General features: G+C 34.6%; 11 non-coding genes across 11 annotated transcripts; all 11 read left to right on the plus strand.

The window, feature by feature from the left end:
• The first annotated feature begins 308 nt into the window (after window positions 1-308).
• Window positions 309-381, plus strand: Trnat-ugu (transfer RNA threonine (anticodon UGU)). Its single transcript has one exon. It is a non-coding gene; the product is annotated as a tRNA-Thr (tRNA).
• A 361-nt stretch (window positions 382-742) lies between these two features.
• Window positions 743-814, plus strand: Trnac-gca (transfer RNA cysteine (anticodon GCA)). The gene has a single exon. It is a non-coding gene; the product is annotated as a tRNA-Cys (tRNA).
• Window positions 815-7,544: 6,730 nt separating this feature from the next.
• On the plus strand, window positions 7,545-7,616 carry Trnac-gca (transfer RNA cysteine (anticodon GCA)). Its single transcript has one exon. It is a non-coding gene; the product is annotated as a tRNA-Cys (tRNA).
• Window positions 7,617-8,011: 395 nt separating this feature from the next.
• Trnat-ugu (transfer RNA threonine (anticodon UGU)) lies at window positions 8,012-8,084 on the plus strand. The gene has a single exon. It is a non-coding gene; the product is annotated as a tRNA-Thr (tRNA).
• Window positions 8,085-8,445: 361 nt separating this feature from the next.
• On the plus strand, window positions 8,446-8,517 carry Trnac-gca (transfer RNA cysteine (anticodon GCA)). The gene has a single exon. It is a non-coding gene; the product is annotated as a tRNA-Cys (tRNA).
• Window positions 8,518-8,912: 395 nt separating this feature from the next.
• On the plus strand, window positions 8,913-8,985 carry Trnat-ugu (transfer RNA threonine (anticodon UGU)). The gene has a single exon. It is a non-coding gene; the product is annotated as a tRNA-Thr (tRNA).
• Window positions 8,986-15,527: 6,542 nt separating this feature from the next.
• Trnat-ugu (transfer RNA threonine (anticodon UGU)) lies at window positions 15,528-15,600 on the plus strand. The gene has a single exon. It is a non-coding gene; the product is annotated as a tRNA-Thr (tRNA).
• A 361-nt stretch (window positions 15,601-15,961) lies between these two features.
• Trnac-gca (transfer RNA cysteine (anticodon GCA)) lies at window positions 15,962-16,033 on the plus strand. The gene has a single exon. It is a non-coding gene; the product is annotated as a tRNA-Cys (tRNA).
• Window positions 16,034-16,428: 395 nt separating this feature from the next.
• Trnat-ugu (transfer RNA threonine (anticodon UGU)) lies at window positions 16,429-16,501 on the plus strand. Its single transcript has one exon. It is a non-coding gene; the product is annotated as a tRNA-Thr (tRNA).
• Window positions 16,502-16,862: 361 nt separating this feature from the next.
• On the plus strand, window positions 16,863-16,934 carry Trnac-gca (transfer RNA cysteine (anticodon GCA)). Its single transcript has one exon. It is a non-coding gene; the product is annotated as a tRNA-Cys (tRNA).
• Window positions 16,935-17,328: 394 nt separating this feature from the next.
• Trnat-ugu (transfer RNA threonine (anticodon UGU)) lies at window positions 17,329-17,401 on the plus strand. The gene has a single exon. It is a non-coding gene; the product is annotated as a tRNA-Thr (tRNA).
• The last annotated feature ends 99 nt before the right edge of the window (window positions 17,402-17,500 follow it).

The following is a 17,500-nucleotide window of genomic DNA, read 5'->3' on the forward strand; positions in this document are numbered from 1 at the left end:
AAACTCAAAACCTCGAGTCTTTTTTTATCCTCTAATGATATGGAGTGTGGATCTATTCAGCATATTGTCCATTGATCGTGTGACGTGTCCAAATTGATAGTGGATTATATGTGCATTTAATAAGCGAAAAACTTCTACGATCAGTAATAAAACCTTTACTTTAAGTCAGTGGAACTACCCAGACTCGAACACCTTCAATGAATCGATGCGACTGTTTTCAACGGTTTGCTAAAACAGTCATTTTTTTTCACGATTTAGCGAAATAATCCTGAACTTCAAATTTGTTAAATTCACTACCTATAGCAAGAGCCTCCATAGCTCAGTGGTTAGAGCACTGGTCTTGTAAACCAGGGGTCGTGAGTTCGATCCTCACTGGGGGCTGGAGCGATTTCGGTCGTATCTCCAATATTTTTGAGCCCCTTCAACGAAATTCGCTTAAAAATATGTATAGGAAGTTTCGGTATCGAGAAAGTCCGCTTCAAGATAAGCAGAGTTTCAAAGATCCAATTGGGTCATACTTTCAACTTAATCTTTACTTTTACGCTTTACTGTCATTCCCGGTCATTTTCCATAGTACAATTAGTAGCGCATAATGAAATAATATGATTCATTTATTTTCAAAACTCAAGGAAATAAGGTTTTTCTTCCAGAAATATGACTGACTACATGTATTTATCATAACTATACTGTTTCATCAACAATCCAAGTTTAAATAAATAAAATTACAAATACATTGTCATCTGGGGGTATAGCTCAGTGGTAGAGCATTCGACTGCAGATCGAGAGGTCCCCGGTTCGAACCCGGGTGCCCCCTCTTTTTAGTTTTTCCCGTTATTTATTGCAGTAGCGTAGTCGATCGACATCCCATCGTAGTAACATCATTTAAAAAATCGTTTCTCGGAAACTCAAAACCTCGAGTCTTTTTTTATCCTCTAATGATATGGAGTGTGGATCTATTCAGCATATTGTCCATTGATCGTGTGACGTGTCCAAATTGATAGTGGATTATATGTGCATTTAATAAGCGAAAAACTTCTACGATCAGTAATAAAACCTTTACTTTAAGTCAGTGGAACTACCCAGACTCGAACACCTTCAATGAATCGATGCGACTGTTTTCAACGGTTTGCTAAAACAGTCATTTTTTTCACGATTTAGCGAAATAATCCTGAACTTCAAATTTGTTAAATTCACTACCTATAGCAAGAGCCTCCATAGCTCAGTGGTTAGAGCACTGGTCTTGTGGACTGGTTTTTGGATGTACCATATGTGAAATGTAAACATTGTGTCGTCCGGAGATTTTTCATTGTTTGGTGAGTTCATCGCCTTATCTGTGTTCATAAACATTTTCTGAAGATTGCTAATTAATTATTGATTGAATGTGACCACAGTTTGCTTAGAAACAATTGTTTGTTTGCCCCTTTTCCTGCAATTTCGGTGCAGGAAAAAGGGGGAGGAAGGGTGTGTTTGATTACTATTTGGAGATCTTACTAAAAACCAATGGCTAACTTTGACGGAAGTGGACCAGACAGGTCCAATGGAAAGTCGGCTAATTATGATAGCAAATTTTCTAAGGAGAAAACTGTGTTAATTGCTTGTGCTCTGGAGGGTTTTGGAAAACTAGAGCCTGATTTGTTGATAGATGACATTGAATCGAAATGTGGTATAGGAAGTGTAATTGCATGTGTGCCAAAAACTGGTTACGGCTATGAAATTGTGTTTCGAGAAAGGCAGATGATGGAACCAGTACTCGGTGATCTGACTGTGGATGGAAAAAGATGCAAAGTGAGTGAATTGCAATCTAGCTTTAGATTAGTTTCGATACTTAATTTGAGTATGTATGTGACTGATGAGGAAATTGTGGATAGATTTAATAAAATTGGTGTTGAAATTGTTTCTGTTATTAAGAAGCATAAGATGAAATCAAAGAACAATATTTATGATGGAACAAGAATTTTCAAAGCCAAACTTCCCCCGAATATGAAGTCAATCCCATATTCAATGAAGTTTTCAGTCAATGAGAAAGAGACTGCATATTACCGCGTGATTCATAATCACCAGGTAAAAGTCTGTAATGGTTGCTTTAGTCCTGACCACATGTATAAGGACTGTCCTGAATTCAAATGTTTTGAATGTGGAGAGCAAGGTCATGTCAGGAAGAAATGCTTTAAGAATAAGTGCTCTAAGTGTTTGCATAAGAAGGTTAGCTGTAAGTGTAGTACTCTAAAGAAAACACACGTAGACAATTCTTTTGCTGAATTCCAAGGAACATTTACACGAGATGACGATGTATGGCCATGTAGCAGAATAATGGATGATGACCATACCAATGGTGAGAGTAATATAACTGTTAATGCTCATCTTGATGATGTAAATGATGTCAGTGATAGCGGAAAGAATGATGTTGCGAATCATTACACTGTTGAGCGTGGTGGTCAGTCTTCGGCTTGTAGTGATAATGGCGTTGCTAGTCATATCACTGAAGATGATGAGAATATTGATTTAGATGTTATTTCAAGTGTCGTTGCTAGCCATTGCAGTGATGAGGGTGATGGTAATGGTGATGTGAATGGTGCCGTTTTGGTCAATGATGATGAAGCTGAGATGGTAGATGGTGATGATGAAGTGTCTGGGGAAGTTGGACAAGATGATAGTATGGTTTATGGTGACCAAGAAAGAAACAAGACAGATAAAGAAGAAAGTAATGTTGATATTGAACTTAATGTTAACAATGTTGATTATGTTAAATCTAAAAGTAAATGTGTTATGCCAAAAGAAAATGTTTCAGAAAATGATTGTAAAATAGGTTCTATTTTGAATATAGAAGCTTCTGTCTCCCCTCTAGAACAAATTAACAGTCAGGGGGAAGTCAGTCAGAGTTCATGTGACACTTTAGACGACTTTGAAATGGATACTTTCCTGATGACTGATAGTAGTCAAGGGGCAAGTGAAAATGATTTTATTCTTGTAGCTAAGAAAAAAAATGCCTTGGGTGTCAAGAGGCGTAGTAAGATTAATATAAAGCCTAATCTGAAAGCAGCAAGGTTATCGAATATACATAAAAAATTGAAATAAGGAACAATGGAGTGTTATATGTTTGCTATTTTACATTTTTGTTTTGCGATGGCTTCTTTTAATTTTATAAGCCTTAATTGTAATGGTCTTTGTGACAAAAATAAAAGAGAGTGTATTTTTGCACTGTGTAATGAAAAGAAATATGATGTTGTATGTTTACAAGAAACATTCTGGAATGATGATTTATATAAAATTATACAGAATGACAATAGTGTATGGGGTGGTGATATTTTTGCTAGTAATAGTAATTGTAATAGAAAAGGTGTGGCTATTCTTTTAAGTAAAAGATTGAGAAATGTTTTTAAAGTTTGTGATAGTATATGTGGAAGATTATTGCATATTCAAGGTAAAGTTGAAGGTAAAAATGTTGATATAATCAATGTGTATGCTCCTAATAGTATCAGTGATAAATGTACTTTTTTTAATGATTGTAAAGACAAAATATATGGAGATGATTATATTATAGTTGTAGGAGATTTCAATACTGCGTTCTGTCCTTTAGATAGAAGTGGAAAAACTACGTTTTATGCAGATAAATCTGTAAAATGTTTAACTAATTTGATGAATGATAAATGTTTATTTGATGTATGGAGAAATAGAAATATGAATGTCAAAATGTTTTCTAGAAAACAGGTAGTTCAAGGTTTTTTAACACAAAGTAGGATTGATTATATTTTGGTATCTAGTAATTTAAAATCATGTATAAGAAATATTTTTTATAGCGACACATGCTTTAGTGATCATAGCATTGTAAATATGAAACTTGATTTCTCTGAAGTTGAAAAAGGACCTGGTGTTTGGCTTTTTAATGAAACCTTATTAAATGATGATGTTTATGTTGAAAAGATTAGACAAATTTTATTTGATGAAATTGGTTCTGATTTTTATTTGTCAAATCCACTTATTTGGTGGGATAATTTGAAATATAGAGTAAAGAAAGTCAGCCAAATATATGGAAAAGAGAAACAAAAAGAATTAAATAGAGAGTATTTTAGGTTACAAAATAAGCTGCAAGAAATGTCTGTGAAGTCAGCTTGTGGTATATCAATTGATCATGTCAAATATTTAGAATTGAAAGATGAATTAGAAAGTTTAGAAAAACACAAATGTAATGGTGCTATTATTAGATCAAAATGTCAGTATTCAATTGAAAGTGATAAGAATACAGCTTATTTCTTAAGTTTAGAGAAACATAGACAAAACAGAAATATGATATGTAGTTTAAAAAATTGTGATGGTGTTGTTGTCAATGATTCTGCTGAAATGTTAGATGTTGTACACAATTTTTATGAGAAACTCTTTTCTTGTGTTCAAACTGATCATGAGGCAATAGAGGAAATGTTAGACTGTGTTAACGTTAGTGTTGAAAATTGTGATATTGAAAACTGTGATTGTGAAATTACTAGTGATGAAATTGAAACCTCTATAAAAGGCATGAAAAAGGGTAAAACACCTGGCCCTGATGGGCTTACTGTAGAATTTTATTTATACTTTTTTAGTGAGTTGAAACCGGTATTGAAATATATTTATGACTGTATTGGAGAAAATAAAATTTTGTCAAGATCTATGAGATATGGAATGATTAACCTGATTTATAAGAATAGAGGTGACAAGTCTGACCTGAAAAACTTCAGACCTATAACTTTGTTAAATGTTGATTATAAAATTTTAGCCAGAGTAATGGCCAACAGATTTAAATTTGTATTACCAAAGATTATATCACCAAATCAGAGTTGTTGTATTATTGGTAAAGATATTTCTGATACTACAGTAAGTATCAGAGATATTATAGAATTAGTAGAAATGGATGATTTGGAATGTTATTTGCTGAAACTTGATCAGGAAAAGGCATTTGACAGAGTTGGACATGACTACTTATTTTCTGTATTGCAGAAATTTGGATTTGGGGAGAAATTCATTTCATGGATAAAGATATTTTATACTGACATTTTCAGCACTGTCAAATTCAATGGTTTTTTGTCCAAGTATTTTCAATTAAAGAACTCTGTAAAACAAGGGTGTCCTATATCAGCTTTGTTATATGTGTTAGTTGCTGAACCCTTGAGTATTATGATTAAAAGGAATGATAGAATTCATGGTATACAAATTCCCAATGCATCTGGTGAGGAGAAAATATTTTCACATGCAGATGATACAACATTGATATTGTCTGACAAAAATTCAGTAAATGAGGCCTTTGGAGTTTTAAATTTGTATGAACAAGCATCTGGGGCAAAATTGAATAAAGATAAATCTGAAATTTTGGCATTGGGTACCGGAAAGATATCGAAACAAGAAATAGATGCTTGGAATATTAAAGAGTGTGATGGGGTTCTTCAGCTTTTAGGTATATGGATTGGCAAAGACAAAACTGTTTGTGATAATTTAAATTGGGATTGCAAAGCGCAATCTATTTCAAAATTATTGAATTTTTGGAAAATGAGACATTTATCAATACAGGGTAGAGTAACGGTTATAAATACCTTGTTGATGAGTAAATTATGGTATACTCTAATGGTGGTCAATATACCTGAGAAATACTATTTAGACATTAAAAAGATGTGTGTAGATTTTTTGTGGAATAATAAGCCATCATTGGTTGCATATGATGTTATAATAAATAGAGTTTTGAATGGTGGTTTAAATTTTCCAGATATATTTCACAAAATGTATGCTTTTAGACTTAAATTTTTAAGTCGATTGTTAGATAATGATTATAATGCAGCGTGGAAACATACTTGCACTTATTTTTTATCAAAAGTTCTAGATATGAATCTTGGTATGGAAATTCTATTTTGTGATCTTAATAATAGACAATTAGGTATTTTACCTGATTTTTATAAGTGTATGTTATATGCTTGGGGAAAGATTCGTACTCATATGGAAATTGATATAAATGTGAATAATGTATTTGATATTCCATTGTTTTATAATCCAATGATAGTAAATGATGGGAAAATGTTGTATATTAAACCCTTTGTAGATGCAGGAATAGTTAAAATTAAAGACTTGGCATTTGAATGTAAAAAAGGTTTTTTGAAGAACAAATATGTACAGGATATAGTCTCTCAAAGGTTTCCTGAGTTAGTTGCTGATAGAATTGTTGATGTAGTTCAGAGTATTAAGCAGTGTATTCCAGAACAGGTAAAACGTTTAGTTAGAGAAAATGCATATAACTATAATAAACCTGTTCTGAATGTAGTATATAATGATAATGGTAAAAAATATACATTACCTAGAACGGCAAAAATTTGTTATGGTATGCTCTTAGAAACTAGCACAATAATGCCAAATGCTGTCAGCTACTGGTATGAAGTATTTAGTGATTTTAATGTCCAAAGGGTTCAAAATATTTTGAATTTTCCATTTTTACCTAGTGACTGTATTGAAACATCGTTTAAAATTTTCCATAGAGTTTTATTTACGAAGGAGAGATTATTCAGATGTCATATTACTATTGATTCTTTATGTCCAGTATGTTATGATGTACATGAAGATTTGGAACATCTTATAATTTCATGTAGATGTTTAACTAAATTCAACAACTTTTTGAAGGATTTCCTACATAATATTTTGTGCAATAGCTCTACAAGATATGTCAATATGCTTGATTTTAATTTTCTATGTTATTTTGGATTAACTGAGAAAGATAAAAACAGTAACTATTATTTTGTTAATACTGTCTTAGCATTTAGAAAATTTTGTGTTGTGAAAAGGAGAAATGTAGCTGTGAAAGATGAGAAAGTACTAGATATTCAAAATTATTTTAAGTCCGTACTTCAGCGACATGTAAATTATGCTTATATGTATTATAAAAAGAAGAACTTTTCATTGTTTGAAAAATACTACTTGAAAAGAAATCCTGTTTTACGTATCTGTGACGAAAATGTTGTCATTGACTTTTAGTATGCAAGCCATTATATAATATGGAAGATTGACTTAACATACATGATATTATTAATTGTTATCTGTGATATGTGAATTAGTGGGAGATTAGCCCAATAATTCTTTTACATGTAAATATATTTCTGTGAATAAACTTTTATAAAGAAAAAAAAGCACTGGTCTTGTAAACCAGGGGTCGTGAGTTCGATCCTCACTGGGGGCTGGAGCGATTTCGGTCGTATCTCCAATATTTTTGAGCCCCTTCAACGAAATTCGCTTAAAAATATGTATAGGAAGTTTCGGTATCGAGAAAGTCCGCTTCAAGATAAGCAGAGTTTCAAAGATCCAATTGGGTCATACTTTCAACTTAATCTTTACTTTTACGCTTTACTGTCATTCCCGGTCATTTTCCATAGTACAATTAGTAGCGCATAATGAAATAATATGATTCATTTATTTTCAAAACTCAAGGAAATAAGGTTTTTCTTCCAGAAATATGACTGACTACATGTATTTATCATAACTATACTGTTTCATCAACAATCCAAGTTTAAATAAATAAAATTACAAATACATTGTCGTCTGGGGGTATAGCTCAGTGGTAGAGCATTCGACTGCAGATCGAGAGGTCCCCGGTTCGAACCCGGGTGCCCCCTCTTTTTAGTTTTTCCCGTTATTTATTGCAGTAGCGTAGTCGATCGACATCCCATCGTAGTAACATCATTTAAAAAATCGTTTCTCGGAAACTCATAACCTCGAGTCTTTTTTTATCCTCTAATGATATGGAGTGTGGATCTATTCAGCATATTGTCCATTGATCGTGTGACGTGTCCAAATTGATAGTGGATTATATGTGCATTTAATAAGCGAAAAACTTCTACGATCAGTAATAAAACCTTTACTTTAAGTCAGTGGAACTACCCAGACTCGAACACCTTCAATGAATCGATGCGACTGTTTTCAACGGTTTGCTAAAACAGTCATTTTTTTTCACGATTTAGCGAAATAATCCTGAACTTCAAATTTGTTAAATTCACTACCTATAGCAAGAGCCTCCATAGCTCAGTGGTTAGAGCACTGGTCTTGTAAACCAGGGGTCGTGAGTTCGATCCTCACTGGGGGCTGGAGCGATTTCGGTCGTATCTCCAATATTTTTGAGCCCCTTCAACGAAATTCGCTTAAAAATATGTATAGGAAGTTTCGGTATCGAGAAAGTCCGCTTCAAGATAAGCAGAGTTTCAAAGATCCAATTGGGTCATACTTTCAACTTAATCTTTACTTTTACGCTTTACTGTCATTCCCGGTCATTTTCCATAGTACAATTAGTAGCGCATAATGAAATAATATGATTCATTTATTTTCAAAACTCAAGGAAATAAGGTTTTTCTTCCAGAAATATGACTGACTACATGTATTTATCATAACTATACTGTTTCATCAACAATCCAAGTTTAAATAAATAAAATTACAAATACATTGTCATCTGGGGGTATAGCTCAGTGGTAGAGCATTCGACTGCAGATCGAGAGGTCCCCGGTTCGAACCCGGGTGCCCCCTCTTTTTAGTTTTTCCCGTTATTTATTGCAGTAGCGTAGTCGATCGACATCCCATCGTAGTAACATCATTTAAAAAATCGTTTCTCGGAAACTCAAAACCTCGAGTCTTTTTTTATCCTCTAATGATATGGAGTGTGGATCTATTCAGCATATTGTCCATTGATCGTGTGACGTGTCCAAATTGATAGTGGATTATATGTGCATTTAATAAGCGAAAAACTTCTACGATCAGTAATAAAACCTTTACTTTAAGTCAGTGGAACTACCCAGACTCGAACACCTTCAATGAATCGATGCGACTGTTTTCAACGGTTTGCTAAAACAGTCATTTTTTTTCACGACTTAGCGAAATAATCCTGAACTTCAAATTTGTTAAATTCACTACCTATAGCAAGAGCCTCCATAGCTCAGTGGTTAGAGCACTGGTCTTGTAAACCAGGGGTCGTGAGTTCGATCCTCACTGGGGGCTGGAGCGATTTCGGTCGTATCTCCAATATTTTTGAGCCCCTTCAACGAAATTCGCTTAAAAATATGTATAGGAAGTTTCGGTATCGAGAAAGTCCGCTTCAAGATAAGCAGAGTTTCAAAGATCCAATTGGGTCATACTTTCAACTTAATCTTTACTTTTACGCTTTACTGTCATTCCCGGTCATTTTCCATAGTACAATTAGTAGCGCATAATGAAATAATATGATTCATTTATTTTCAAAACTCAAGGAAATAAGGTTTTTCTTCCAGAAATATGACTGACTACATGTATTTATCATAACTATACTGTTTCATCAACAATCCAAGTTTAAATAAATAAAATTACAAATACATTGTCATCTGGGGGTATAGCTCAGTGGTAGAGCATTCGACTGCAGACTTCCGGTTTCCGGTTTGAGACGACGGCCACGTTTTCTGAACTGGGTGAAAAATCGAAAAGTTTTTCTCGTTTTTACGAGTCATCCGCACATGTGGATATTCTTTTATTGGATTATTAACCTTAACTGTGATATTAAATAAGTATTTGTGCTTTTTATCAACCTGAACTGTGTTTCCTCCCTCCACCATGTCGGGTGGGAGGGGAGGTCGAAAAACCCTGAAAGAACTTACTGTGTTTGTTGATGTTGGAGACAATAAATCTGTATCAGCCGGTGCTGTTATTAAAAGTGTTGAAGAAGCAGTCGGAGAAGGAACAGTTGCTGCGTGTGTACCGAAAAGTGGAAACGGATATGAAATTACTTTGTTGGATTACGATGCTTTGGAACTTATCTGTGACACTGGATTTAAAATCAAGAACAATACGTTTAAACCAAATGCCATTTTCTCAAAAGAGAAGCTGGTAAGTTTTTTGAATGTTTCATATTATGTAACTGATGAAGAAATTACTAAAAAGCTAACAGATGCAGGCTTAGAACTTGTTACTTCTCTGAAACGCAGGATGTACCCTGGCACCTCGGTGGCGGATGGTACACGTTTCGCAGTAGTCAAATTCCCTGGTGAAATACAGAGCTTACCATATTCAATGAAGTTCTCAACTGGCATAAACTCTTTCGAATATATCCGAGTTGTACATGACAACCAGAAAAAGGTATGCACGAAGTGTTATGAAAGTGGTCACGTCTACGCCAACTGTCCAGAAAACCGATGCTTTAAGTGTTATAGAACTGGTCACCTAGCAAAGATGTGTAACACGCCACCGTGTAAAACCTGCAACAAATACCCCCACAAGTGTAACTGTACCCCTTGGGGGGAACATTCACGGCCAGAAGCCGAGATTGATGAGGCAGAGCTATGGCAGACGAAAGGCGGAGATACGACCTCGGATGATAATACAGAGGAGGCAACATTGATGACAGCTAATGATGATACAGTCGACACTGGTAGCGGTGATGTGCAGGACGACGATGATACACTTGACATTGAGGACATTTCAGATATTGAAACAGACAATTGTGTGAATCTAAAGAACATTATGAAAGAACCAGTTTCAAATATGGACACTGACAGTGTTGGTAATATTGATACTTGTAATAAATTTGGGGGGTCTGGGTTTCTCGGGCATCAAGGGACAGCCTCGGATTCTAGTATTCCTCTTTTTAATACAGATTTCGCATGTAAGTCTGATGATAAAGACCAAAATGACTCCGAGTCTGTCCTAGAACTTGAGAAAGATAAGTCTGATGAAGATTGTGAAAACCTTAAGAAAATTTGTAAAATGGGGTCAGGCCATATTCGAAGAAGAAAGATGGTAACAGGTCCTTCACTTACTGCTGAGGACATTAAGAAGTTGAAACAAAATCCTAGACACAAACTTTCCTGTTAAGACTCCACCTTCATCGTCCTAAACCCTTTAGTAGCCTTCCTCCTTATTACGATGGTTAATATTGTATCAATTAATGTCAATGGTCTTAGAGATTTGCATAAATTTGAACTGTTTAGTACATATTGTGAAGAGAATAAGTTTGATATTATTGCTATTCAAGAAACTTTTTGGGACGAGTCCGTTCAAAATAATTTAAGTAAATTATGGAATGGCAAAATATATGCCGAATGTACCGAAACCCATAGGCAAGGTGTTGGATTTTTAATTTCAAATAGATTAAAAGATAATGTTTCTTATGTAAAAAGTTTTGACGGCAGGTATCTACATATTAAGTTAAAAGTTGACGATAGAGAATTGGATATAATAACTTGTTATGCTCCAAATGTCGTGAAAGAAAAGGTTGCCTTTTTTGAGAAAATATCAAAAAATATCCCCATGTCAGAAAATACCATTTTACTCGGAGATTTTAACAATTCATTATCTAAACTCGACCGCCCAGAAAGGTCAGTTCATATAGAAGATAATGCTTTTAAATGTTTAGTACAATTATGCGAGACCCGTGATATTTATGATATTTGGAGAGCTAGAAACCATTCAGTCCGTTGTTACTCGTGGCGCAGAGTTATTAGTGATAAATTATGCCAAAGCCGTATAGATTTCATTTTTATTTCTAGAGTTTTGTCACAATTTGTCAAAAATGTTTATTACAAACACAATACGTTTAGCGACCACTCCGCCGTCGTGATGCGTGTCGACTTTGTAGATGTAGAGCGTGGCCCCGGCCTCTGGATTTTCAACAACATGTTATTAGAAGACGTTATGTTCACTGAAAAAATTCGTACTTTAATCGAAAATGAAAAGAAATGTCACTTATATAATAGTGAACCGCTGGTGTGGTATGATAATTTAAAATTCAAAATTAAGCAAATTTCAAAGCTTTTTGCTACGAATAAAAGAAAGGCTTTAAAGTCAGAATATTTTAAACTACAGCGTGAATATGAAAAAATGTCCATCCAAGCCGCAAGTAATATAAATTTTAATGTTACTAAGTTTGAAGAAACCAAAATGAAACTTAAAGAGTATGAACATGATATATGTAAAGGTGCCATTCTCAGGTCCAAAGCCCATTGGGCGATCGAAAGCGATCGGAACTCTAAGTATTTTCTTGAATTAGAAAAGTTTAGGCAAAACAATAACTGTATAAAAGAACTCAAAACTCCCGACGGTAACTTACTCACAAACACCGACGACATTTTGAACGAAATCCACAGATTTTATAAAAACTTGTACTCTTGTACTGAAATTAATAAGGATAAGGCAGCGGAGATACTTGACTATATTTCCGAAAAAATTACAGAAGAAAACATGCGAATATTGGAATCTGAGGTAACTCTAGACGAGATTCGTTCGGCCCTTTTCGGGATGGCTAAAAATAAGTCACCTGGTCCCTGCGGTTTAACAGTTGAGTTCTTTTGCAAATTTTTCGATTTATTCGGTGAAATTTTTATGAAGATTTTCAAAGTTATAGAAAATGAACAAATTCTTTCTAGATCTATGCGCCATGGTGTGATAAATCTTGTTTACAAAAATAAAGGAGATAAAAATAATCTTAAAAACTTTCGTCCAATTTCATTACTTTGCGTCGATTACAAAATTCTGGCAAGAGTTATGTCGAATCGCCTAAAAATCGTTCTGCCTAGTATCATCTCCGAAACGCAGACATGTTGTGTAACCGGTCGCGATATCGCGGATACAACGTCCAGCATACGAGACATTATAGAAGTCATTGAGAACGACAACTTAGAAGCGTATTTGATTAAGCTTGATCAAGAAAAAGCATTCGATCGAGTCGATCACGAATATCTCTATCTTGCTTTGGAAAAATTCGGATTCGGGCCAAATTTTATTCGTTGGATAAAAATTTTTTATAATGACGTAAGCGGCAGTATTAAATGCAACGGATTCCAAACTAAATACGTAAAAATTAGAAACTCAATTAAGCAGGGTTGTCCCGTTTCTGCTCTCCTGTACGTCTTGGCCGCTGAACCTCTCGGACAGGCTATAATTAAAAACAAAAATATTGTAGGTGTTAAAATTCACAATTCAGAGAAAGAGGGTAAAGTTTTTCAACATGCCGATGATACTAATATATTTACTTCCGACAAAGAGTCTATAGGTGAAGTGTTTGAGGTCCTTGACTTATACTGTCAGGCTTCAGGTGCTAAAATTAATAAAGATAAATCAGAAATTATGTGTCTCGGAGCCGGAAAATTATCGGATCAAGAATTGTATAATCTAAAACTTAAACGAAGTGAAAATGTTACAAAAGTTTTAGGTATTTACGTTGGTAAAGATAAAGTTTCTTGTGAATATCTTATTTGGAGAGACAAAATTCAAACAATTAAGTCCATTCTCTCCCTTTGGAACAAGCGTCAGCTAACCCTCCACGGTCGCGCAACTGTCGTCTCTACTTTGATCATGTCGCGTTTATATTATACGCTAACAGTTTGTCCCCTGCCTGAAATTATTAAAGTTGAACTCCGGTCAGCAGTTTTAAATTTTTTATGGAAAGGGAAACCACCTTTAATTAAATACCAGTCAATTGTAGGTGCAAAGGCTAATGGTGGCTTAAACATACCAGATATTTACTTAAAAATGCAAGCATTTAGATTAAAATTTCTTAAAAAATATTTAGACCCTAATTGCACTGCTCTTTGGAAGAGTGCATTTAGCTATTTCATTACAAATATCAATAATCTTGATGTTGCCGAAAATATTGTCCATTTGGTTTTAAATAACAGCCAGCTTAAGCAACTTCCGGTATTTTATCAAGAAATGATGGAATCATTCTACAGAATCAAACATAAAATCAGCTTCAAAATAGAACCTCACCAGATTTATAATATCCCAATTTTTTGTAATCCAGAGATTAAGTATAACAATAAAATGCTCCTATTTCAAAATTTCATAGATGCAGGCTTGTTTCTAGTAAAGCATATATCCTATGAAGTGGTACCAGGTTTTCTAAATCCGAATGCAATAATCGAAATAATCCAATCGCATAATCCAGATGAGAATGCCGAACACATAGCGTTATCCTTACAAAAGATTCTCGTTTCGATTCCTTTAGAATGGCACAAACACGTAAAAACTGTAAATAATCCCCAAGGTGACAAAACCCCGATACTCAAAATTATCGACGAAAATGACAAAGAAATTTTCTTCAATACATGTACAACTAAGAATTTCTATTCAGTCATTTTATCTTTATCGTGGGAACAGCCTACGGCCGAGAAGAAGTGGGCGGAGTTTTATCCTGAACTAGAATTTACACGCTTATACTCGCTTGTCAATCAAGAAACGTTAACGCCTGATTGCCGATGTTTGTACTATCGCATGATACATCGCTCTATATTTACCCTTGAAAAATTAAATAAAATAGGTACTGTAGATAATGAGATATGTAAGTGCTGTAATCAATCAACAGAAGACTTGTCTCATCTGTGGGTCACTTGTTCATTTCAGAAACCACTTCACAACTATTTAAAGGATTTATTATTTGACATGTTTAGGAATTGTTCTGCAGATATTGTGAACTCTATAGACTACGAACAACTTATCCTACTAGGTTATTTGAATACTTCAAAGCTTATAAATACATACTTTTTGAACTACATGATTTGTGTAGCTAGACTTGTCATTTATAAATCACGTAATCTGAAAGTGTTTGAAAACAAAAATATCGAAACAGTCCGTTTTTTCAAATATACAATTCAGAGATACATTGAATATGCTTTTGCTTTATATAGAGTGAAAAACAAAATGAACCAGTTTTATAAATATTTTCTTAATAGAAATCCACTCTTACGACTAGAAATGGATTCACTTGTGTTTCATTTTTGATTTTTAACATATGAGTGAAAGGAAAATGTTCTTGCCTAATTATTGTGATTAGTTGTAGACATTGTTTATATAAATACAACTTGATACATGTACAACTGTGTTTGTATGCAGAAAGCATTGTTATCTATTTTTATTTCTTCATTTCTTCTAACATGTATTGGCTAACTTTGGTTAAATACAAAATTAAGTATATCAAAAAGACATGAACTTATGTTCACGTTCATATATATCGTTAGCTTAAATATATACATATACATATATTCGTTGAACTTGTAAAACCGGGTATTGTCCGATTAAACACAACCTTGTAAATATTAATGAATAAAATATTTTTACAATGAAAAAAAAAAAAAGCATTCGACTGCAGATCGAGAGGTCCCCGGTTCGAACCCGGGTGCCCCCTCTTTTTAGTTTTTCCCGTTATTTATTGCAGTAGCGTAGTCGATCGACATCCCATCGTAGTAACATCATTTAAAAAATCGTTTCTCGGAAACTCAAAACCTCGAGTCTTTTTTTATCCTCTAATGATATGGAGTGTGGATCTATTCAGCATATTGTCCATTGATCGTGTGACGTGTCCAAATTGATAGTGGATTATATGTGCATTTAATAAGCGAAAAACTTCTACGATCAGTAATAAAACCTTTACTTTAAGTCAGTGGAACTACCCAGACTCGAACACCTTCAATGAATCGATGCGACTGTTTTCAACGGTTTGCTAAAACAGTCATTTTTTTCACGATTTAGCGAAATAATCCTGAACTTCAAATTTGTTAAATTCACTACCTATAGCAAGAGCCTCCATAGCTCAGTGGTTAGAGCACTGGTCTTGTAAACCAGGGGTCGTGAGTTCGATCCTCACTGGGGGCTGGAGCGATTTCGGTCGTATCTCCAATATTTTTGAGCCCCTTCAACGAAATTCGCTTAAAAATATGTATAGGAAGTTTCGGTATCGAGAAAGTCCGCTTCAAGATAAGCAGAGTTTCAAAGATCCAATTGGGTCATACTTTCAACTTAATCTTTACTTTTACGCTTTACTGTCATTCCCGGTCATTTTCCATAGTACAATTAGTAGCGCATAATGAAATAATATGATTCATTTATTTTCAAAACTCAAGGAAATAAGGTTTTTCTTCCAGAAATATGACTGACTACATGTATTTATCATAACTATACTGTTTCATCAACAATCCAAGTTTAAATAAATAAAATTACAAATACATTGTCGTCTGGGGGTATAGCTCAGTGGTAGAGCATTCGACTGCAGATCGAGAGGTCCCCGGTTCGAACCCGGGTGCCCCCTCTTTTTAGTTTTTCCCGTTATTTATTGCAGTAGCGTAGTCGATCGACATCCCATCGTAGTAACATCATTTAAAAAATCGTTTCTCGGAAACTCATAACCTCGAGTCTTTTTTTATCCTCTAATGATATGGAGTGTGGATCTATTCAGCATATTGTCCATTGATCGTGTGACGTGTCCAAATTGATAGTGGATTATATGTGCATTTAATAAGCGAAAAACTTCTACGATCAGTAATAAAACCTTTACTTTAAGTCAGTGGAACTACCCAGACTCGAACACCTTCAATGAATCGATGCGACTGTTTTCAACGGTTTGCTAAAACAGTCATTTTTTTTCACGATTTAGCGAAATAATCCTGAACTTCAAATTTGTTAAATTCACTACCTATAGCAAGAGCCTCCATAGCTCAGTGGTTAGAGCACTGGTCTTGTAAACCAGGGGTCGTGAGTTCGATCCTCACTGGGGGCTGGAGCGATTTCGGTCGTATCTCCAATATTTTTGAGCCCCTTCAACGAAATTCGCTTAAAAATATGTATAGGAAGTTTCGGTATCGAGAAAGTCCGCTTCAAGATAAGCAGAGTTTCAAAGATCCAATTGGGTCATACTTTCAACTTAATCTTTACTTTTACGCTTTACTGTCATTCCCGGTCATTTTCCATAGTACAATTAGTAGCGCATAATGAAATAATATGATTCATTTATTTTCAAAACTCAAGGAAATAAGGTTTTTCTTCCAGAAATATGACTGACTACATGTATTTATCATAACTATACTGTTTCATCAACAATCCAAGTTTAAATAAATAAAATTACAAATACATTGTCATCTGGGGGTATAGCTCAGTAGTAGAGCATTCGACTGCAGATCGAGAGGTCCCCGGTTCGAACCCGGGTGCCCCCTCTTTTTAGTTTTTCCCGTTATTTATTGCAGTAGCGTAGTCGATCGACATCCCATCGTAGTAACATCATTTAAAAAACCGTTTCTCGGAAACTCATAACCTCGAGTCTTTTTTTATCCTCTAATGATATGGAGTGTGGATCTATTCAGCATATTGTCCATTGATCGTGTGACGTGTCCAAATTGATAGTGGATTATATGTGCATTTAATAAGCGAAAAACTTCTACGATCAGTAATAAAACCTTTACTTTAAGTCAGTGGAACTACCCAGACTCGAACACCTTCAATGAATCGATGCGACTGTTTTCAACGGTTTGCTAAAACAGTCATTTTTTTCACGATTTAGCGAAATAATCCTGAACTTCAAATTTGTTAAATTCACTACCTATAGCAAGAGCCTCCATAGCTCAGTGGTTAGAGCACTGGTCTTGTAAACCAGGGGTCGTGAGTTCGATCCTCACTGGGGGCTGGAGCGATTTCGGTCGTATCTCCAATATTTTTGAGCCCCTTCAACGAAATTCGCTTAAAAATATGTATAGGAAGTTTCGGTATCGAGAAAGTCCGCTTC

This window comes from Perna viridis, chromosome 2 (assembly GCF_037379345.1).
Source record: "Perna viridis isolate PV_CMFRI_1.1 ecotype Kerala chromosome 2, ASM3737934v1, whole genome shotgun sequence".
NCBI lineage: Eukaryota > Metazoa > Mollusca > Bivalvia > Mytilida > Mytilidae > Perna > Perna viridis.